Source organism: Sus scrofa, chromosome X, assembly GCF_000003025.6.
Source record: "Sus scrofa isolate TJ Tabasco breed Duroc chromosome X, Sscrofa11.1, whole genome shotgun sequence".
Lineage (NCBI taxonomy): Eukaryota > Metazoa > Chordata > Mammalia > Artiodactyla > Suidae > Sus > Sus scrofa.
In genome coordinates, this window is record NC_010461.5 from 96904126 (window position 1) to 96927958 (window position 23833).

The following is a 23833-nucleotide window of genomic DNA, read 5'->3' on the forward strand; positions in this document are numbered from 1 at the left end:
AATTGATTGTAGCATCTATTATTCCACTAGCACCCCCCCAACTTCCCCTTACCTATAACAATATCTGAAGATCCCAGTGTTTTACTGCAAAGTGTCTATAGTATTCTCGTTTGCTAAGGTGCCCTTTCACAGGAGGTGTTTAAAATTAATAAAACATTGGTTTCTATACTACATTCTTCAGGCTTCTAAAGTTTTCAGCCTGGCCAATTCCCCAGAATTCAAACAAAAACTGTTTCAGAAAGAAGGATTTCCACCCCCAATTTTTTCATAATGTATTTCAATAGGACATTTAAAAAAGCATAGATATACAGCTGTTTCCCCACTAGAATCAACCCACTGCCACCCAAAATAGCCCAGACAACTGAACAGAGCAGCTGGCAAAAAGGACAGACGTCTCTAGCCCTGGGGAGAAGGAAGCTAAATACATGCCAAAGGGAATTTCCAAAGAAGCATTCTCTGTAACAACCCCTTGCTCTATTTCTAGCTACAACACATAAGCTATAGTCTAAGTGTTGGAAGAAGAACATATTTTCTGGTTTCCCCTGTAATCACACACTATGGCATTGAATGTTTACATAGGTAACCCTAACTGAACACAATTACTAAGTTTCTGAAAAGTTTACTGTAAAGCAGAATTTGCTAAACAGAGAATTCATTTTTTCGTTGACTTGCCCTACCAAATTGGGAGCCACATTGACCTGCAGAGAATTTTGTCCTCTGGCTATATTTTTTAAATTATAACTTACAAATGCTATAGAATTTTCAATTACATGTTTTAGAGGAAAATGTGAGTAACGCTAAAATAATAAAATATTTTATTCAAAATGTCATAGAATAGAATGACTAAAAGCAAAATCATAGTAGGATGTCAAAGATTCTGACAGTAGAGTTATTTAGCTAATGTTGCTTCACATACTGTTCCACTATGAAAGCAGTGCCCTATTACTAGTATTTTCCTGTTTTAGATGTACCATCCCCTCGGCAGACCTCTATTCATCAGATGAAATCTGTTGGTTCGTTAAAGGAATTGTTTTGATAGAGGAACGATGCATAAAGTAGGTCTGTTCAGATATGCCGTTGACTGGCAGCTGATTAATGTTCACAAAGTGATTAGTATATTAAATTATGACTATACCATTGGCAACCTAATGGTTAAAATGGTGGTACTGCTCTCATTATGGTATGTTATTTTATCAAGATAATGTTCATCAAGACTGACAAAATACTGATCACAGATATTAACTCTTTGATGTCATTTATCATTCCAGGACCAAACAGTAATAGATAACTTTTCCTGAGTATTCACTATATACCAAATACTGTGGCAAGTGTTTTACATGAATTGTCACACTTAAGGCTGACAACAAGCCTAAGGTACAAAACACTGTTACCCACATGTTATGGAAGAAACTGAAGCACAGAGGAGCTAAGTAATTTGACAAAGATCACATAGCCAAATAATGGTAAAACCTGATAGGAAGTCAGGCTAGTTTCAGAGCCTGGATTCAACCACTACTAGGAAAGGAATTGGACATTTCTGTTGATGATAGATGGGGGGAGAAGATATAATAGCGGCAACTTTGTTTTTTAAAAATGAGGTTGTTGTCTGTATCTTACTAAATAAATTTCTTGATTTCAGAGTTTTTCTAAATCAATCACTGATGAATGAGAGACACCTACCCACATAGGCTGGACTCCATCAATACTCCATGTATCTATAAATGGCTTTTAATTAGATTACAAATGAATTCCACCCTCTCCAATCCCCCCCCACAATAGTGTAGCTTTGACGCCTTTAGGATAAGTGACAGAGCACACTGCTAAGAGAAGGGCTAGGAAGAGAAATAGGAAAGATTTTTTTTTTTTCTGAGGCTTGACTGAGGGGTATGGCAGGAAAAGCCTGGAGGTTCATTTACTAGGAGCACATTTAGTTCAGTGCCCTTAAAACTCAACTCTCTTTTGCATAACAAATTATTAAAAGTTCTCATACAGCTAAGGATAACAATCCTCATTCTATACTGTATTCAATAGAACACAACTCTAAATATAATATACCTAATACTGATATTCCTGTTTTACAGTTAAGAAGTCACATTAGTAAACATGGATTCTAAAACACTAATCCTGACTTTTTTTTTTGTCTTTTTATGCCACACCCACGGCATATGGAAGTTCCCAGGCTAGGGGTCAAATCAGAGCTGTAGTTGCTGGCCTACACCACAGCCACAGCCACGTGAGATCTGAGCCAGGTCTGAGACCTACACCACAGCCGGATCCTTAACCCACTGAGTGAGGCCAGGGATCAAACCTGCATCCTCATGGATACTAGTCAGGTTCATTATCACTGAGCCATGACGGAAACTCCCAATTCTGACTTTTTTGACTGATGGATTAAAAAGATGTATAGTACCCCACCCAAACCACCAGTTTCCAAAATAATATCTCTTCACTCAAAGTCCCTCTTGAATAACAGCAGAGTATCACAAAACCATTCCTATATATTTTCCTCTAAACTATATATAAATTACCTATTTTTCACTCTCACTCCAAAATAAATAAATTTGCCATTCACATCCCAAGTCAGTTACTGCTTTTATACTGTTTCTCTTGATTTAGGGGTAGTAACAATTACTATTATTTCTAGTATTAGTTATGGTCTTCCAGAGAATAGCAAGGCTATAATTCATGCTTTACTGCAATTGGTAAATTAGGCAAGTGAAAAACAGCAGAAGCCCATAATTTAAATCCTCTTTGGGTTCTTAATCTAAGACTCTGCATTTGACTTAGGATCAGCAATATATGGTTAAAATTAAACCATGAAGCCAGCCTATATAAATTACTATAAAATCTAACTCTATCACCTAGAAACCCATAAATTCAGAATTGAGATTGAAACTCTTTTTAGGGCCGCACCCGTGGCATATGGAAGTTCCCAGGCTAGGGTTCGAATCGGAGCTACAGCTGCCAGCCTAGGCCACAGCCACAGCAACACGGGATCAGAGCCGAGTCTGTGACCTACACCACAGCTCCCATAGCTCACAGCAACGCCGATCCCCGACCCACTGAGGAAGGCCAGGGATCAAACCCACATAATCATGGATACTAGTAGGATTCATTTCTGCTGCGCCACAACAGGAACTCCCAAAACTCTACTTTTAATTATTATAAGCATTATACCTCAAGACTGCAGGGCATACTATGCTAAACAGACATTTTTTTTAAATTTAAATTGCCTGTTATTTAGATTAGGGCTTCTTAATCTAAACTAAAAGCCCATAATTTGCAGATGACAAGTTATTCCTTTGAAAACTTATTTTTCCAATTAATGAAATTCCGGAAAGCATTTTATGTCATCAAATCTATACTCCATTTATTCTAAGTAATAGGAATTATATCCTATTTTCTCTTAGTTGTGATTTAATTCTATACTTCTTTCTTTCCCATCCTCTTCTTTTTCCCTTTGGTGCCTGTTTTCTAAGAATCAAGGATAAGCTACAGTTGCATGAGATTGAAATACTGTTTATAAACAGAAGAATGACAAAACCATTGCAGATGATGCAGAGGGAGGTGGTCTTTGATTCTATGTCCCCAAATTATATATGAAGAGCCGCCCCATTGGGGTGGAAGTCAACATTCTCCTTTTCTCTCCCATATCACCGAGGCTTTCTCTTCTCCGAGTTCCCCCCTTCCTCCACTGCTACTTTGCTGAACACTACCTAGTCTCTCTTCCGCCTGGTCCTAGTCCCATCTTAGTGCCAGTTGCCTAAGTGCCAGTTGGCAAATGGAGATGGGAAAAAGAAGATGATGCTACTAAAGAGAAAGGGAGGAACTAAGGTTCCTTAACACCTTTTTTGTGCCACACCTAGCCAAACATTTTATACATGTCATCTCACATAATTCTACAGCAGCCGTATGAAATTAGAGCTATTATATCCAATGGACAGATGGTGAAATTGAGGCTAAAAGACTTTTTTTTCTTTTTTTTGTCTTTTTGCCATTTCTTGGGCTGCTCCCACGGCATATGGAGGTTTCCAGGCTAGGGGTCGAATCGGAGCTATAGCCACTGGCCTACACCAGAGCCACAGCAACGTGGGATCCAAGCCGCATCTGCAACCTACATCACAGCTCATGGCAACGCCGGGTCCTTAACCCACTGAGCAAGGCCAGGGATCGAACCCGCAACCTCATGATTCCTAGTCAGATTTGTTAACCACCGCGCCACGACAAGAACTCCCTAAAAGGTTTTTTAAAAATGTGCTCAAAACTCAAAGGTCAGAAAGGAAACAAGGGAAATCAAAAGACCAAAAAGAAGGCAAACTCTGCTCACCTTACTCCTCCCACCTCTCTCAGACCCTCAACTCCAGGACTCAGCTTCTCCAGCCCAGTATTCTCAATAGCCTTCAACTGTAACTCTCAATGTTACCTTAAGTTTAACTCTTAAATGTTACCTTCAATAAAATAATACAGGGAGTTCCCATCACGGCACAGCGGAAACAAATCTGACTAGTAACCATGAGGTTGTGGGTTCCATCTGTGGGTTAAGGATCCTGCTTAACCCACGGGTTAAGGATCCTGCGTTGCTGTGGCTGTGGTGTAGGGTCAAATATTCGACCCCTAGCCTGGGAACTTCCATAAGCCAAAGGTGAGCCCCCCCCCAAAGAAAACCTTAAGATTTTCCCTTTCTGTGTAGGGAAAAATCTCAGTTTAGTCTACCTCCTATGTTGAGAAAAATCCAGTTCTTCGCTCCTGTTTCCTTTACATAGACGCCATACTCATAAAGAACACTTCACTTCTGACACTTTCAGTCGCCAAATGTGTGGAGGTTTCTCCTCACACCAAGCAATTCTCTGTGACACCAGCTTGATGTCCTATAATTTATTCTAACACTATCTACCTGGATATGGTGTCAGATCCCATAGCTTAAGGGCTCAGTCCCACAAGACTGCTCCCACCCCACTTTAGATGCCAGTTATAAAAAGTCCCCAGGTTACCCACAACTTCTGTCCAAGTCAGCTACAACTCAGAGGTTCCCATGACCCCCCTCCTGAGGCTTGATTAATCTTCTAGAGCAGCTCACAGAACTTAGGAAAATACTTACTTACATTTACCAGTTTATTAAAGGACATAAAAGGTTAGTGATAAACAACCAGATAAAGCGATGCATAGGGCAAGGTCTAGGAGGGTCCCAAGTGTAGGAGCGTCTGTCCTGTGGAGTTGGGATGTGTCGCTCAACCGGTATGGATGTGTTAAACATCCTGGAAGCTCTTCAAATTCCCTTACTATTGGGATTTTATGGAGGTTTCCTCATGAGGTCATGATCAATTATAAACTCAATTTCCAGCCTTTCTCCCCTCTCTGGAGAATTGGTGGTGGTGGGGAGCTGAAAATCCCAAGATTTTAAACATGGCTTGGTCTTTCTGATGACCAGCCCCCATCCAGGAGCCATCCAGGAGCCCACCCAGAATCACTTCAATACAACAGAAGATGCTCCTCGTTGCCCTTATCACTTAGGAATTTACAAGGGTTTTAGGAGCCCTGTGTCAAGAACCAGGACCGAGACCAATATATATTTTCTATTATCTCACACAAATCTAAACACATTCCTGACAAATACCAAAAACAAAAAAATTGTAAAGCAGCCAGAGAGAAAAGATAGATTATTACAAAGGAAAAACAAACTGATAGCAGGCATCTCAAAAGCAGCAATAAAAGCCAGAAGAAAATAACATCTTAAAAGTGCTAAGAGAAAATAGTTGTCAACTTGGAATTGTGTAGCCAGCAAAACTATGTATCAAAAACAAGGGCAAGGGAGTTCTCTTGTGGCACAGTGGGTTAAGGATCTGACATTGTCCCTGAATCAGCCCAAGCTGCTGCTGTGGCACAGGTTCTATCCCTGGCCCAGGAACTTCCACATGCTCAGGCGTGGCTACAAACAAACAAACAAACAAAAACAAGGGCAAGGAGTTCCCATTGTGGCTCAGCAGGTTAAGAATCCAACTAGTATCCATGAGGATGCGGGTTTAATCCCTGGCCTCACTCGGTGGGTTAAGGATCCAATGTTACCACAAACTGTGGCGTAGGTCAACTGGGCTGCGATCCCATGTTGCTGTGGCTGTGATGCAGGCCAGCAGCTGTAGCTCCGATTTGACCCCTAGCCTGGGAACTTCCATATGCTGCAGGTGCAGCCCTAAAAAAAAAAAAAAAAAAAACAAGGGCAAAATAAAAAAATTTTCAAACATTTCCAGACAAATGAAAATTAGAAGTTTTACCAAAAGATCTTCACTAAAGGAAATTCTAATGAATAAACCCAAAAGGAAGAACTGATATTAAAGAAGAAATGGCATGGAAAGAAATTAGAAAATATGTGCTCAAAGCCAAATAAGCATTGGCCATATGAAACAATAATAATAATGTATAAATTGGATAAGGTGGAAGTATGATACTGAACAACAGTAACAAGTACAAGGGCATGGTGGGGGGTGGAGTTCAATGGAGTTAAAGCATTCTAAAGCTCTTGCTCTGTTTTGGAAGAGGAGAGAGATACTAATTTTATGAGTAAAGAGATTTTGTTTTGTCAAATGCGTGTTAAAAATTTAAGAGTAACAGCAAAAGAAAAAAATGTCTAAATCTCAAATTGAAACAAAGCAGCCTCAAACAAATCATAGGACAGGAAAGGAGAAAAAAACTGATTTGGAAAGAAGCAGAACAAAAGATAAGAAAGTGAAATAAATCCAAATGTATCAATAAATACAATAAATGTAAAGAAACTTCAGAATAGAGACTGAGGTCAGGTTGAAAATAAATCCAGTCTGTTTCCAGACAGTAGACATACTTTTTCCTATTATTCCAGTTAAATACAACAAAAAATCCTAGATGTTATAAAGAAAACAAACAAAAAAAGGCTCTGAAAGGTGGAAAGAAGGTGAGTTCCCTGGGTTCTTTTTGCCTCATATATGCCAGACTTAGAGCTGAATAAGCTGGCATCCCAAAAACTACAATGGACACAAATACAAAAAGCCCTAAGACAAGACTACACTCTCTATCTAAAGGACCAGAAAAGGGGCAGCCTAGCAAGACAGAAAGGTTTTAGACAATGACTACTCTGCTGCAGCCAAATATCACAGGAAAAAACCCCAAAAACAAAAAACAAAAAACTGGCCCTATCCCCACCCCAGTCAGCAAAGGGCAAGTGGTGAGCCTAGATTTCCATCCTTTTTCTCCAGGCTGTAACAAAGCTTCCCAATACTCTCTCCAGGGTGGTGTCAGAGAAGGCTGAGTAGGGGAGCAGGACTTTCATTTCTGGTAGATGATAATGAGAGAAAGTACCCCCTCCAAAGGCAGAAGTGGAGACCACATGGGGAGCCTGGACATAACAAAGCACGCCTCCTCCTCCATGCCAGGGTGGTGTTAGGAGGCTTGGTGGAAAGTCAGTACTTACACCACTGGCCAGTGGTAATGAAGTCACTCATGACCCTCATCATGGTGTCATTGGAGACCGTGTGGTGAGCAGCTAAGGAGGGATGAGTAGAGGCCTAGCAGGGGGCCAGAATTCCCGCCCCCACCTAGCACTAGCAAGGGGCAACTCCTTCCCACCATTTTCAATAGAGGCCAAGTGGGGAACCTGGACAATAGATCATGCTCGTGAGCAGAGAAGGTATGTGGAATAAAGAAAAAAGCTTTATATTTTAGTACCTTTAATCGGTAGTTTTTTTCTTGTTTTTGAAAAAAGCATTTTTATTTTGCAGTGGGCCTGGCCAATCAAGCAGCCAGTCCTGCGGGACCACATTTTCCCTCAAAGACACAACAGCTGCCTCAAATGTGTCAACCAGATACTCAAGCTCTGCTTCAAGGAACCTGAAACTTCTATGGTACTTTGTGCTCTTTCCCCACTTAATTTCACAAAATATATTTATTAGAGGAAAATTAGAAAATACGTTAATCAAAAGGAAAACTATACAAAAACCATTGTGAATCCCAAGATCCGGAGATAACCACTTTCAATATTTTGCTATATACCCTGTTTATATGCACATGTACTCATATTTGTAAAAACAAACATTAAGGGAACTCCCCAGTTGGTCTAGTGGTCAGGATTCAGCTCTTTCGCAGCTGTGGCCCAGGTTCAATACCTGGTCTGGGAACTGATTCCCACATCAAGCATCTGTATGCTGTGGCCAAAAAATTAATTAATTAATTAAAATCACACATTTTTAATAATCTCTTTTACTATACTAATATATTAAGCACATTTTAATGTCACTAAATACATACATTTTTATTTTCAAAAAAATATGGAGTTCCCATCGTGGCTCAGCAGGAACGAATCTGACTAGTAATCATGAGGATGAAGGTTCGATCCCTGGCCTCACTCAGTGGGTTAAGGATCTGGCATTGCTGTGAGCTGTGGTGTAGGTCGCAGACTCAGTTCGCATCCCACATTGCTGTGGCTGAGGTGTAGGCCAGTGGCTACAGCTCCAATTTGACCCCAGTAGGAGCCTCCATATACCGAGGGTGCAGCCCTTACAAAGACAAAAACAAATAAATATGTTGATTTTTCTAATTATATAAATAATTTTGGCTCATTGGAGGAAAGCATTAGGCAATAGAGAAATGTATAAATAAGAGTGACATTTTTACTTAATTTCACCATCCATAGATCATCACTGTTAACAATTTGGTGCAGATACTTTGAGACTTTCTTCTATGTGTGTTTGTGTGTGTGCGTAAACACACATATGTTTTATACTATATATTCATATTTATTTATTTATTTTTATTACTCAATGAATTTATTACCTTTATAGTTGTACAATGATCATCCCAATCCAATTTTATAGGATTTTATACTATATATTCATATTTAAACAAATATGGGATCACACTCTATGTACAGTTGTATAATCTTTTTTATTTTCCTGTAGAATATGGATATATTTCTATGTGAATATAGATCCCTATATACTTCTACACAAATGAAATTATCCTATATATAGTACTCTTCATCCTGATTTGTGATGTGACTCCTAACAATGTGACTTACATGTCTTTCCTGTTCCTAAACATACAGATTTCTCTTATTCTTTTTTAGATTATTTTATGTATTTATTTTGTCTTTTTTAGGGCCACACCCATGGCATTGGAGGTTCCCAGGCTAGGGGTCCAATTGGAGCTGTAGCCGCCAGTCACAGCCACAGCCACAGCAACACAGGATCCGAACCGCATCTGCAACCTACACCACAGCTCACGGCAACACTGATCCTTAACTCACTGAGTGAGGCCAGGGATGGAACCTGCGTCCTCATGGATACTAGTCAAATTCATTTCCGCTGAGCCATGTCGGGAACTCCAGATTTCTCTTATTCTTTGCACGACTGAAGAGTTACTAAACTATGAGTTATTAACACTCATTGTGTAGATTTATTATAAGGTAGCTGTTCCTCAGATGATTAAACATTTGGGTTGTTTCCAGTTTTTTTAAAACAATACTATGATGAACATTTGGTTACATATATGTGTGTGTATGAGTGTGTATATTTGGACCCATTCAATTATCTCTTTAGAATAAACTACTAGATGTGTAATGGCTGGATTAAAGGATATGAACATGAAATTTACACTTTACAGTTCATATTGAGCAAATATGTGTAGCTTCTTAATTTTTTTCTATCTAAAATTTCTTTAAAACTCCTACTCCTCTGGAGGATACAGGGGGCATACAGACATAAACTTGTCATTTAAAGATATCTTTAACTCTTCAAGTTAAAAAAAATATATTTTTCAGAGTTTCCTGGTGGCTCAGCAGGTTAGGGATCTGGCATTGTCGCTGCTGTGGCTTGGGTTGCTGCTGTGGCATGGGTTTCATCCCTGGCCCTGGAACTTCTGCATGCCAGGGGGGTGGCCAAAATAATAATAATAATAATAATAATTTTTTGTTTCAAATAATATCCTTTGGGTAATGCCCAGACTTTCAAGATTTCCCTCCCTTCTCCTTCCCAAGATGTCCTTATGGCAATTGAGGGTGAGACCCTGGCCACTGGCTGTCCTTTGGGTCTCCACTGGTCCTTTGTTCCATACTGTCTCTGGGTACCTTCTGCAGCCCATGGGGGATGGTGCTGGCCTTTACCTAGTCTGGTTTTTGAAACTAATGATGTCTACCTTATTGGTTCCATTGTGTCACAACCCTATCACATGTTATTGGTATGGGTACACTGGTATGACAGACATGACTACTGTCCCTACAACTCATCTCTAGAGGTTGGTCACACATAGCCTCTGCCTGGTATCATCTCATCCCAGTGTCATTTGGAGAGTAAGCTAGCCTATGCCCCAGTAATCTTCCAGAGGCTTCTCCGGGTCCCAGCTATGCCAATCTTAGTGCCATGAGAAACAAGGGGATGATTTTTTTCCTTCTTCCAACTTGTTACGCCCTCATGCCATTTTTAACCTCTTATCTGGGTAGCATCACGATGGACACAGTACTTCTCTAGGGGAGCTTTTCATCTTCCAGTCTGAACGTGGGGGTGTGAAGAACTGGCCCTACTGGTCTAAGAATCTCTCAGACTTATTTAGGCCACCCCCTTCTCCTTCCTAGGAAGTCTCCTCTAGGAATGAGAAAGGGCCACTTCTTCTTCCTGTCTGGACAAGAAAAAATGTCCCTTTCTTTTCAAGGTGGCAGTCACTCTCTCTATTCCCTGGGTACCTAATGATGGAAAGCGATCAGACTATCAAAAGGGAAACACACTGAGAGGTATTTTAAAAAATATCCATGTCACATACATTTTTAAGGCCTTAATCATGTTACCAAATTACCCTACAAAATACAATACCCATTTAAACTGCCAATAACAGTTTACGAGATGTGCTTTCCCACAGTCTTTCAAAAGTAGGCACTAAACTTGGCCAACCTGCTGTGCAAAATCTTATCTTAATCCTTCTGTTTGCTTTTTTTTTGAGTATTCGTGAAATCGATACTTTTTTCGTAATTATTTGTTCTTAGTGAATTTCCTGTTCATGATCTTTGCCCATTATTCTACATATCTTTTTATATTTTTGTATTGATTCATGAGAGCTCTTTATATAATCTGAATATTAACCCAAGTTTGCCGTCTGTCACTTAATTTGTGGTACTTTTTGCTCTTCAGAATCTAAAAAATTTTTAAGTCAAATCTATCTATTTTTTCCTTTTCTGTTTTCTGTTTTTGTCTTTGTGCTTACAAGGACCTTCTGCACACTGATTGTATAACTATGCATTTACATTTTATTCTGTGCTCTGTGTTTTGTTTTCAATTAAATATGTAATATATTTGAAACTTACACTGGTGCAAGATGTGAGATAAGGCTCTTTATTTCCCAAATGATGAACAAGTTGTCATGAAGTCCTGGTGATCTTGGTTAAGAAGAAAAATACAGGAGTTCCCGTCGTGGCGCAGTGGTTAACGAATCCGACTAGGAACCATGAGGTTGCGGGTTCGGTCCCTGCCCTTGCTCAGTGGGTTAACGATCCAGCGTTGCCGTGAGCTGTGGTGTAGGTTGCAGACGTGGCTCAGATCCCGCGTTGCTGTGGCTCTGGCATAGGCTGGCAGCTACAGCTCCGATTAGACCCCTAGCCTGGGAACCTCCATATGCCGTGGGAGCGGCCCAAGAAATGGCAAAAAATAAAAAAAAAATAATAATAATAAAAAGAAGAAAAATATAGTGCTCTTGATTTTCCACAACACTCTGACCTCAGTGTAGTAACTGTAAGTAATCACCACAAACTATTTTCTTTTTTTTTTATAAATTTATTTATTTATTTATTTTGTCTTTTTGCCATTTCTTGGGCCGCTCCTTCGGCATATGGAGGTTCCCAGGCTAGGGGTTCAATCGGAGCTGCAGCCGCCGGCCTACGCCAGAGCCACAGCAACGCAGGATCCGAGCCGTGTCTGCGACCCACTGAGCAAGGGCAGAGATCCAACCCACAACCTCATGGTTCCTAGTCGGATTCGTTAACCACTGTGCCACGATGGGAACTCCACAAACTATTTTCTGACATTGCAGTAACTCTGAGGAACCTAGGTCTAACCAAAGGTCAACCTATTAGGCACATACTCATCTGGACTTGGGTTAGTGATAAATAGACAGGGACCTTCCCAATGTATCCAAGAGATCTAGATTATCTGATAATGTTCTCTGCCTCTATCACATGCCTTGACCATTTTCCAAAGACCAATCACCAGGATTCCTCACAAACTTCCGGGCCAGAGTTTTACTAGCTTTAAAGAACTCCCGGAGTTCCCGTCGTGGCGCAGTGGTTAACGAATCCGACTAGGAACCATGAGGTTGCGGGTTCGGTCCCTGCCCTTGCTCAGTGGGTTAACGATCCGGCGTTGCCGTGAGCTGTGGTGTAGGTTGCAGACGCGGCTCGGATCCCGCGTTGCTGTGGCTCTGGCGTAGGCCGGTGGCTACAGCTCCGATTCGACCCCTAGCCTGGGAACCTCCATATGCCGCGGGAGCGGCCCAAGAAATAGCAACAACAGCAACAACAACAACAACAGACAAAAAGACAAAAAAAAAAAAAGAACTCCCTGCATCTCAGCTGTCGCAGTAACATTCCTAAACCAATCCAGGGATGTTTATTTTAGAAAACTTAGAAGTGCAAAGGACAAGTTCTATTCAGCCGAGACATCTTCAGCTGGACAAAGTATCAGTTATCTTGGAGTGGAAAACTCCCTGAACTATTAAGGATGTCAACGAATTGCTGGAGTTCCCCTAGTTTTCCACCTCTACCCCAGTAACCCTTCTAACAGACCTTCTCAAGAAGGCAGGATTTTACCTAGTCCCTGGCCACACTCACAACATACCAGCAACTGAAATCCCTGTTAATTCTCTGCCTCTATCCTTGCCTATGCTACACCAACATGCTCCTAAGTTATTCAAACCAACCTCAGCTCAAGTATCATCACTTCCAGGAGATCTTCCCTTGTACCTTCTCCCCAAAGGCTGGGTTAAAGGTCTTTCATACACTTTCTTGTAATACAGAATATAAAGTTTATCACAGTTTTTAGTTCATTGTATTATATTTTTGGTATCAGTGAACCCATTTGATTGTAGCGCTCTCTTACAGAAAGACTATCTTATCTATGTATCTCCAAGATCTAACAATATGTGGTACACAACATGCCCTCAATAAACTCTTGCTGGTCAAATTAACAAATAAATGAACTGTATCTTATGGGTTGATTGTTAAACCAATCCCCCTGCCCCAATCCAGCAAGGAAGTAATGCCTTGAGGAAGAAAAAATCTGCTACAAACCCGGTCATAAACGCATTTGAGAAATTTGTCAAATTTGACTAAGACTGTTTAACACTGTGTATGTATTGCTTCTATATCCAAACATTTGGCCCAAAAGAAATCTTCATTGAGTAAACAGACTATTCTAATCAAGAATAACCTATATTTGACATAATTTCTTGTTGTGATTATCTGTTTAAGTATCAATATCTCCCACAAGACTAAAAGCTTCTAAAAGCTCCACACCCAGTACAATGCTTGACACATTCAACACTCAATAAATACTTGTTGAATAATATATGACACATATTCATGCTGTTTTCTCTACCAGAAATGCCTCTTCTCCCTCTCCTTTTGCACCTGCAAAGATTATACTCGTCCTTCAGGGTTCAGCTCAAATGTCAACCCTTTCAGACTCAGCAGAAAGCAGAAATAATCACTTCCTCCTTTGGGCTATCATAGTTATTACACATGTAGTTCTTGTAACATCTATTTTTTTTTTTTTGTCTTTTGTCTTTTTGTTGTTGTTGTTGTTGTTATTGTTGCTATTTCTTGGGCCGCTCCCGCGGCATATGGAGGTTCCCAGGCTAGGGGTCGAATCGGAGCCATAGCCACCGGCCTACGCCAGAGCCAAAGCAACGCGGGATCCGAGCCGCGTCTGCAACCTACACCACAGCTCACGGCAACGCCGGATCGTTAACCCACTGAGCAAGGGCAGGGACCGAACCCGCAACCTCATGGTTCTTAGTCGGATTCGTTAACCACTGCGCCACGACGGGAACTCCCTGTAACATCTATTAAATTGTACTGTAGTTAGTTAAGAACTGTCACCCACTCCTTGTAAACTTGTCAAGAGCAAGAACTCCGTCTTATTTACATTTATATCTCTATGTACTATATCTAAAAATCGAAGGCTCGAAATACTAAATTTGTAAATTAGATTGAAAAGGTTAACAGTAAGACCAGAAAGGAGGAGACTGTGTTATACCAATGGAGAGAGACCAAATCAAGAGAAATTTCTGAGCAAAATAGTGAGAGAAAGGAAATACATATGGAGAAAATTAAGGATGATTAAGGTTTTGAACCTGAATGACTAGAATAATTGAATCATTTAAAACTGAATGACAGAAATAAAGAAATGAATACTAGGCACAGGTTTGGGCAGGACTTTATTCAATTTTAGACATGCTAAGTTTAAGGCTCCAGAAAACATTCTGCCAACATTTAAAACCCAAATCTGAATTTAAACTGCAAGAGACACAAGCTTAGCATTCATCTATAGTTGGAGCTATTGGGATTCAGTGACATGAAAAAAATATCCACCTTCCCCACATTAGTCTTAGTAAAAAAACTAAAAGAAGAAAAAGAAGTGAATGCTAAATATTGGAATCATTTGCTGATGATATGATAGTCTAACTGGAAAAGTCTAAAATAAAAAAGCCAATAAAGTTATAGAAATCCAGTATAAAAAAATGAATACACAAAAATCAATTGTTTTCAACATAATGAAAACAACTAATCAGAAAATTCCACAAAAAACCTATTCATGATAATAGCAAAACTTATAAAATACTTAGAAAAAATGTGGAAAAGCATAAAACCTCACTGACTCATATGAAAGAAAATCTTTAAAAATGGAAAAGTATGCCAAGTTCCTGGATGAGATGATGCAGTATTCTAAATAAAATAATTCTTCCCAAAGTAATATATAAATTTAATACAGTTTTTATCAAAAACTTAAAGAAAATTTTGGAAATGTTAAAAGTTAACTCTAAAATTCCTCTATAAGAACACATCCCAAATGTCAATTGACAGATGAATGGATTAAGAAGATACAGTACATATATACAATGAAATACTACTCGTTATTAAAAAGAATGAATTAATGCCATTCATAGCAATATGGATGCAACTAGAGATTCTCATGCTAAGTGCAGTTAGTCAGAAAGAGAAAGACAAATACCATATGATATCACTTATAGGTGGAACCTAAAATATGGCACAAAAGAACCTATCTACAAAACAGAAACAGACTCACAGACATAGGGAACAGATTTGTGGTTGCCAAGGGGCAGGGGTGGGAGACTGGAATGGACTGGGAGCTTGGAGTTAGTAGATGCCAACTGTTACATTTAGCATGGATAAGCAATGAGGTCCTACTGTATAGCACAGAGAACTATATCCAGTCTCCTGGGATAGACCATGATGAAAGATAATATAAGAAAAGGAATATATATATTAATGACTGGCTGTACAGCAGAAATTGGCAAAACACTGTAAAACAACTATACTTTAATTTAAAAAAATTAAAGAAAAAAAAGAACATATCCCAGAAATTTTGGGGTTTTTTGTTTGTTTTGTTTTGTTTTCTTATTACGGCTGCACCTGAGGCACATGGCAATTCCCAGGCTAAGGGCTAAATCAGAGCTGCAGCTGCTGGCCTACACCACAGCCACAGTAATGCCAGATCCAAGCTGTGTCTGCAACCTACACCACAGCTCATGGCAATGCTGGATCCTTAACCCACTAAGCGAGGCCAGGGATCTAACCTGCATCCTCATGGATATTAGTCAGGTTCTTAACCTGCTGAGCCACAAACAAAACTCCCATATCCCAGAATTTTTTTTTTTTTTTTTTGTCTTTTAGGGCCACACCTGCGGCATATGGAGGTTCCCAGGCTAGGGGTTGAATTGGAGCTATAGCCGCTGGTCTACATCACAGCCACAGCAGTGCAGGATTCAAGCCACGTCTGTGACCTACCACCACAGTTCATGGCAATGCCGGATCCTTAACCCACTGAGCGAGGCCAGGGGATCAAACCCGTGTCCTCATGGATGCTAGTCAGATTCACTAACCACTGAGCCATGACGGGAACTCCTTCCAGAAATTTTTGAAACAGAAAAATAATGAGAATGCGCTTGCTCTACCAGAAAGCAAAATTTGCATAAAGGAACAATGAACACAATCTAGGAGCATATTTATGTACATCTGTGAATTTAATATGTGCTAATAGTGGGGTTTCAAATCAGAGAAGAAAATTATTATTCAATAAATGAGGTTAGCAGTTTTCTTTTTTTAATTTTTAAAATTTTTATTTATTTATTTATTTTTTATGGCCACACCTGCAGCATATGGAAGTTCCTGGGCCAGGGATTGAATCCAAGCTGCAGCTGCGACCTATGCCAGATCCTTTAACCCACTGTGCTGGGCCAAGGATGGACACTGTGTCTCTGTAGCGACCAGAACCACTGCAGTCAGATTCTTAACCCACTGCACCACAGCAGTAACTCCTAGTATAATTTTCTATTCATTTGGGAAAAAATTAGAATCTCTACTTTATACTATATACAGAAATAAATTTCAGATGGATCAAAGTCTAAATGTAAAAAGGAAAATACAGAGAAATAGAAGAAAATACAAAAGACTTATGTGACAACATTGTACCAGTAAAGCCTTCTAAGCAACTCACAAAACACAGACGCTATAAAGTGAAAAAATGATAGATCTGACTGCATACAAATTTAAAATTTCACAACCAATAACAGCATAAACAAAAATCAAGTGTTTTCATTGAAACACTAATAAGTACAACTGGGATAAAATGCATTAACAAATTAAAGAATTAATATATATAAAGAACACATAGTTCCTTTAAATCAATAGGAAAAGAGAATACAAAGAAAAAATAGGCAAACAGGCAATTCAAAGATAAGAAGTACAAATTTCCAATTAAACTTCTTTTTATTTATTTTTTGTGGTCGGGGGGGAACTGTGCCTGCGGCATACATAAGTTCCCAGGCTGGAGATCAAACCCAAGCCACAGCAGTGACAATGTCAAGTCCTTAACACCGAGGCCACCAAGGAACTCCTCCAACACAGCATTTTAAAATGTTCAGGGAGCTCTTGTTGTAGCTCAGCAGGTTAAGAATCCAACTTAGTGTCCGTGAGGATGCGGGGGTCAATCCCTGGCCTTGCTCATTGGGCTAAGTATCCAGCACTGCCTCAAGCTGCAGCTTAGGTGGATGCAACTTGGATCCGGTGTTGCTGTGGCTGTGGTGTAGGCCTGCAGCTACAGCTCCCATTCAACCCCTAGCCTGGAAACTTCCATATACCTCAGTGCTGCTCTATAAAGAAAAAAAAATCTTTTTTTAATGTTCAGTCTCACTAGAAATCAAAACATGCAAAGAAAAACAATGAGATCTTTTCACTCAAGATGGTGAAAATGAAAACAATCAAACACTTGTTAATGCATATCCAGTGTTGAGGGTGTGAGGAAATCGACTCTCTTCTATCGGGTTCTTGAGAGTGACTGTAAATTGTTTCAAGCTTTTCAGAAGGCAAATTATTATTAACGCTACATTAAAAACCTATAAACATGGAGTTCCTTTCGTGGCTTACTGGTTAATGAACCCAATTAGGATCCATGAGGATGCGGATTCAATCCCTGGCCTCGCTCAGCGGGTTACAGATCCGGCGTTACTGTGAGCTGTGGTGTAGGTCACAGAGACAGCTCAGATCCTACGTTGCTGAGGCTGTGGTAATAGGCTGGCAGCTGTAGCTCCAATTCAACCCCTAGACTGGGAACTTCCATATGCCTCAGGTGCGGCCGTAAAAAGCAAAAAATAAAAAAAAATCTATAAACATGTTAATTATCAATTTAAGTATCTATTACAATTTTACATATGCCCCACCATCCAGCAATTGCACAGTATGCTTTATATACCCTATTTCCTTCTGTCACACCAGACTTCCAAACTTCTCCCTTATCATAATTTATAATCTTAATTCTCATACAGCTCTCTTCTCTTGTAAGATAACCAAATCTCTCACTCTCTTTACCCACCCTAATTCTTCTATTGTGTCCTCTGGAGCTCCACTTGTATCAGTATAAAAGTCTGTCACAGTCTCAGCCTCTTCCCTAAATGTTCCCTTCACCTGCTTTTTTGTTGTTTCATTTCATGTTGTTTCATTTTTTATTTTATTGAAGTATAGTTGAATTACGATGTTGTGTTAATTTCTGCTGTACAGAAACAGTGAATCAGTTATACATATAGACGTAGTCTTTTTTGTGGTTGTTCTTACCAAAATCTCACACTTCCCTGAGCACATTGCATTCCCTGAAGCCCTCTCAAGGGGAGGCTGTATCTCTTCCACACAAGTCACACTACTAGACTTGGAGGTAAAGCAACCCCTTTGTTGCCCCTATCCTCATAGCCATTTCTAATTCATTCCTCCTTAAAAACTACCAGCTCCACACTTAGCTGCTGTCATTTAGCCCTAAGACTGATGACTTTGATATTCACGTGGATGATCACTGAACCCCTCAATCCATGTGATGTGACCTCCATCACATCCACTGATGTTTTTCTCGACATTGCCTCAGCAATATACCGCCATACTTCACCGCCATAACCTAAACATTGTAATCACCATTACTAAATCGTCTCTCAATGTAACACTGCAAATTCAAAGACAATGGAGAAATGCCTTCAAATTTCTGAAGGAAAATTATTTCAAAACTAAAATTCTATACTCAGCCAAAAATCAAGTGACAGGATAAATTAAAGACATTTCAAAAAGAAAAGTTGGAGGCGGGGAGTTCCCGTTGTGTCTCAGCGGGTTATGAACCTGACTAGTATCCATGAGGATGTGAGTTTCATCCCTGGCCTTGTTCAGTGGGTTGAGGATCCGGTGTTGCCGTGAGCTGTGGGTGTAGGTCGCAGATGCAGCTGGGATCCTGTGTTGCTGTGGCTCTGGTGTAGGCCAGCAGCTGTACTTCCGATTCTACACCTAGCCTGAGACTTTCCATATGCCATAGGTGAGGCCCTAAAAAAACAAGCAAAAAAAAAAAAAAAAAAAAAAAAGACATTTCAAACAGGTAAGATCTGAATGCTGGAGATTCTCATCCTCAACCCCAACAAACACACACATACACACACAAATGTTATGCTTTGACCTATTCTTTTTTTTAAGTATGGTTGACCTAAAATGTTGTGTTAGTTTCAGGTATAGAGCAAAGAGATTCAGTTATACATATATATGTATGTATCTACATTCTTTTAAAAATCCTTTTCCATTATAGTTTATTATAAGATATTGAATATAGTTCTCTATGCTATTTAGTAAATCTTTATTGTTTATCTATTTTATATATGGTAGTCTATTAATCCCATACTCCCAATTTATCCCTACCCCCCTTCCCCTCTGGTAACTATAAGTTTGTTCTCAATGTTTGTGAGTCTGTTTCTGTTTTGTAAATAAGTTCATTTGTACCATTTTTTAGATTCACATATGTGATGTCATGTATTTATCTTTCTCTGACTGATTTACTTCCCTTAGTAGGATAATCTCTAAGTCCATCCATGTTACTGCAAATGGCATTATTTCATTCTTTTTATGGCTGAGTAATATACCATTGTATGATATATATCTATATATATGAATATATATATATTTATCTGTTGGTGGACACTTAGGTTGTTTTCATGTCTTGGCTCTTGTAAATAGTGCTGCTATGTACACTGGACTGCATGTATCTCTTCAAATTTGAGCTTTTGTTTTCTGGATGTATAAATCACCCAGGAGTAGAATTGCTGGATCATATGGCAACTCTATTTTTAGTTTTTTTCCACAGTAGCTTTGCCAATATACATTCCCACCTACAGTGTAGGATGGTTCTCTTTTCTCCACACCCTATCCATCATTTATTATTGTAGACTTTTTGATGATGGCCATTCTGACCAGGGTGAGGTGATACCTCATTGTAGTGTGATTTGTATTTCTCTAACAATTAGTGATGTTGAGTATCTTTGCATGTGCCTATTGGCCATTTGTATATCTTCTTTGGAGAAACATCTATTTCAGTCTTCTGTCCATTTTTTATTGGGTTGTTTGATTTTTTTTTTGTCATTGAGTTGTTTGTATATTTTGGAAATTAATCCCTTGTTGGTTGCATCACTGGCAAATATATTCTCCCAATCTGTAGGTGGTCTTTTCATTTTGTTTATGATTTCCTTTGCTGTTCAAAAGCTTATAAGTTTGATTTGGTATCATTTGTTTATTTTTGCTTTTATTTGTATTGCCTTGGGAGACTGATTATCTGAGAAAATATTGCTATAATTTATGTTAGAGAATGTTTTGCTCATGTTCTCTTCTAGGAGTTTTATAGGGTCATGTCTTATATTTAAATCTGTAAGCAATTTTGAGTTTATTTTTGCTTATTGTGTGAGAGTGTTCTAACTTCACTGATTTACATGCAGCTGTCCAGTTTTCCCAACACCACTTGCTGAAGAGACTATCTTTTCTCCATTGTATATTTCTGCCTCCTTTGTCAAAGATTTATGTGTGGTATATTTCTGGGCTCTCTATTCTGTCCCATTGATCTATATATAGATATATACATGTCTGTTTTATGCAAATACCACACTATTTTGATTATTATGGCTTTGTAGTATTGTCTGAATGCTTTGATCTATTCTTGAGAACTGAAGGCTGGCTATGGTGAACTTAAAAAATATAGAGCAGCCCATTCCCTCTGGTCATTGTTCTGCAGACTGTTCAAGACCTTTTCTCAGTACTACAGCCTTGCCAAATATATATCTATATATATATAGTATAAAATCATATCAAAAGCTCATATATATGCATATATATATATGCATAGAAAAACATTTTGAAAAAAACTTATTAAACTGTTCACCATGGTTACCTCTTGTAGGGTAATGTAACTGGGGAGAAGCCAGAGGAAGACTAATAATTATAACATTTAACTTCTATATTATTTGAATCTTTACAACCACATATTTGAAGATTTCTAGTACAATTATAACATAAAAATGTTTCCATAGTTGGGGAGGAAATTTTTATTAAAAATATATTTGACTACATTTAATTTAGTATAGCTTTGATTGAGACTTATTTTTAAATAATCCAGATTACTTTTGTCAAAGCAGCTTATGGATAATATGGGCTCACAAGCACAATCACAAAATGGTATATCTCTGACTTCATCCCCATCTGCTCTGCAGTAGTTAAAAATAACTCCTCTTGGAGTTCCCGTCGTGGTGCAGCAGTTAACGAATCCGACTAGACTAGGAACCATGAGGTTGCAGGTTTGATCCCTGGCCTTGCTCAGTGGGTTAAGGATCTGATGTTGCTGTGAGCTGTGGTGTAGGTCGCTGACGTGGCTTGGATCCCACGTTGCTGTGGCTCTGGTGTAGGCCAGTGGCTACAGCTCCAATTAGACCCCTAGCCTGGGAACCTCCATATGCTGCGGGAGCGGCCCTAGAAAAAGGCAAAAAGACAAAAAAAAAAAAAAAAAAAACTCTTCTTAAATTTTTCCCAAATTTTTCTGGCATTAAGTCCCCAGAGGATATTTCACATATGCTCTGTAAATGAGTCTGCTTTGCTGCCATGTGGTGCCTGCCATTTTCCTCCAGCAATGATGTCTCCATTCCTTTCACTACCAAGAGTGGCTAGTATGCCAACAATGCCCACAAAGGCCACATGAGCTGATATCTGAGCTGAAGGTGCCAAAGCTGATTGTCAGAGACATTGAAGGTACCACTGCCAACAGAGCTACTGCCTTCAACAATGCCACTGCTAATTTGCTGCCACCACCACCATCATTTTGGTACCTCTCTTTCCCTCACCTGCACATCCTATTTATCTAAAATTCCTATGGCTTTAAGCTCTAAAACATACCTTTAAAATGCCAACTTCCTTCCAAGTCCATTATTATCACCTTGGCCCAAGCCACCACCATATCTTTCTTGTGCTATTGCAAATACCCTAAATGCTCTCCCTGTTTCCATTCTTATACCAATCTGATCCATTTTGCACAAGAGTAGTAAGAATGATCCTTTAAAATATAAATTAAGGGAGTTCCTGTCATGGCTTATTGGTAAATAACCTGACTGGTATCCATGAAGACGAACGTTCCATCCCTGGCCTTGCTCAGTGGGTTAAGGATCTGGTGTTGCTATGGCTGTGGTGTAGGCCGGCCACTGCAGCTTAGATTTGACCCCTAGCCTGGGAATTTCTGTATGCCAAGGGTGTGGCCCTAAAAAAGACAAAAAAAATTCAGACTCCTGGGAGTTCCTGTTGTGGCTCAGCAGTAAAGAACCCAACTAGTACCCATGAGCATGTGGGCTCGATCCCTGCCCCATTCAGTGGGTTAAGGATCTGGCATGCCATGAACTGTGGTGTAGGTCACAGAAGCAGCTCAGATCTGGTGTTGCTGTGGCTGTGGTGTAGGCCAGCAGCTCCAATTCAGCCCCCAGCCTGGGAACCTCCATATGCCGCAGGTGTGGCCCTAAAAAGACAAAAAAATAAAAATTCAGACTCTTTATTATGACATTAGATGGTACACAATCTGGTCCATGACTACCTCTAGAACCTCATTTTGTGCCCCTCCTCAATCAATTTGGTCCAGCCACAGTGGCCTCCTTTCCACTCCTGAAACATGCCAAGCTTCTCCTGATTTCAGGTCATTATACTTGTTGTTATCCTTCCCTAAAATATTCTTGTCCCTGCATTTCATATGGCTGCCTCCTGTCATTGATACTTTGCCTTTAATGTACACTGTGCAGAGAGCAACCTCCCTTGACCCACCAATCGAAATAAACACCCACACATTCTCTATCACATCACTCTATTTAATATTCTGCACAGCACTTCTCACTGACGTTGTTTTGTTAGTCCATTTCTACCTACAAAAGTACTAGAATCTGTGATCCAAGAGAGAAAGGACCTTGTCAATCCTGTTTGCCACTGTATCCTTAGCAGTAGACTAACACGTGGCACATAATACAGGCTCTCAATAAAATTCTGCTGCATGAAGCAACCACCATCACCAGTACTGCCAGTGTTGTTGCCAATGCCAAAACTGTTAACCATTTGTGCTCTTACTATCCTACTGAGTTCTAGAGAACACCGTTATTTTAGCTTTTACTCTTTTGCAGCTCCTTAGACCTAGTCTCAGGTATGGCAATCTATGTATGGCCACAGGTATGACTCCCTGGGGGCTGAACCCAAGAGCAACTGGATTGATAGAAGCATACTACACCCAGAACCACTCCTCTCCTGCTGCACTGGCCAGAATCCCTGACTCCACTCTGAGCATCTCTATGCTCTCATCCTCTAGAGCTGCAGTTCTTGATCTTGGCTGCGCAAAGAATTACCTGAGGATGTTTGATGCCTGGCCAGGTCCCACCCTCAGAAGTTTGGATTAATGGGCCTGAGCTGCATCATGGGCATCTGGATTTTTTTTTTAAAGCTCCCAGGTGATTCTAATGTGATAACCTCTGCTTTGGAATAGATTCTTTCACAGGAGCTTCCTTGATTCCTCATACAAATTAGGTTCCTGGTAGGTCAACTTCAAGTCCTCTTAATCTCCCAAAATTATGATGAGTAACAACTTAGGCTTCATATGAGATCCCAAGACCCTTACTGCATAGATGTGCTATGAAACACAAACACTGAAATATTACTACAGTAATATTTTGACCAAATTAAGGTTCTGAAGATCTATTTCACGATCACATAGACTGAGTTGGAGCACTT

At 39.7% G+C, this 23833-nt stretch overlaps 1 protein-coding gene and 1 non-coding gene across 4 annotated transcripts in view; one reads left to right on the top strand and one right to left on the bottom strand.

Annotated features, from left to right (window-relative positions):
• Positions 1-23833, bottom strand: part of KLHL13 (kelch like family member 13) — a 405144-nt gene that overhangs the window by 359027 nt on the left and 22284 nt on the right. The window lies entirely within an intron of this gene.
• Positions 8070-8141, top strand: TRNAE-UUC. Its single transcript has one exon. It is a non-coding gene; the product is annotated as a tRNA-Glu (tRNA).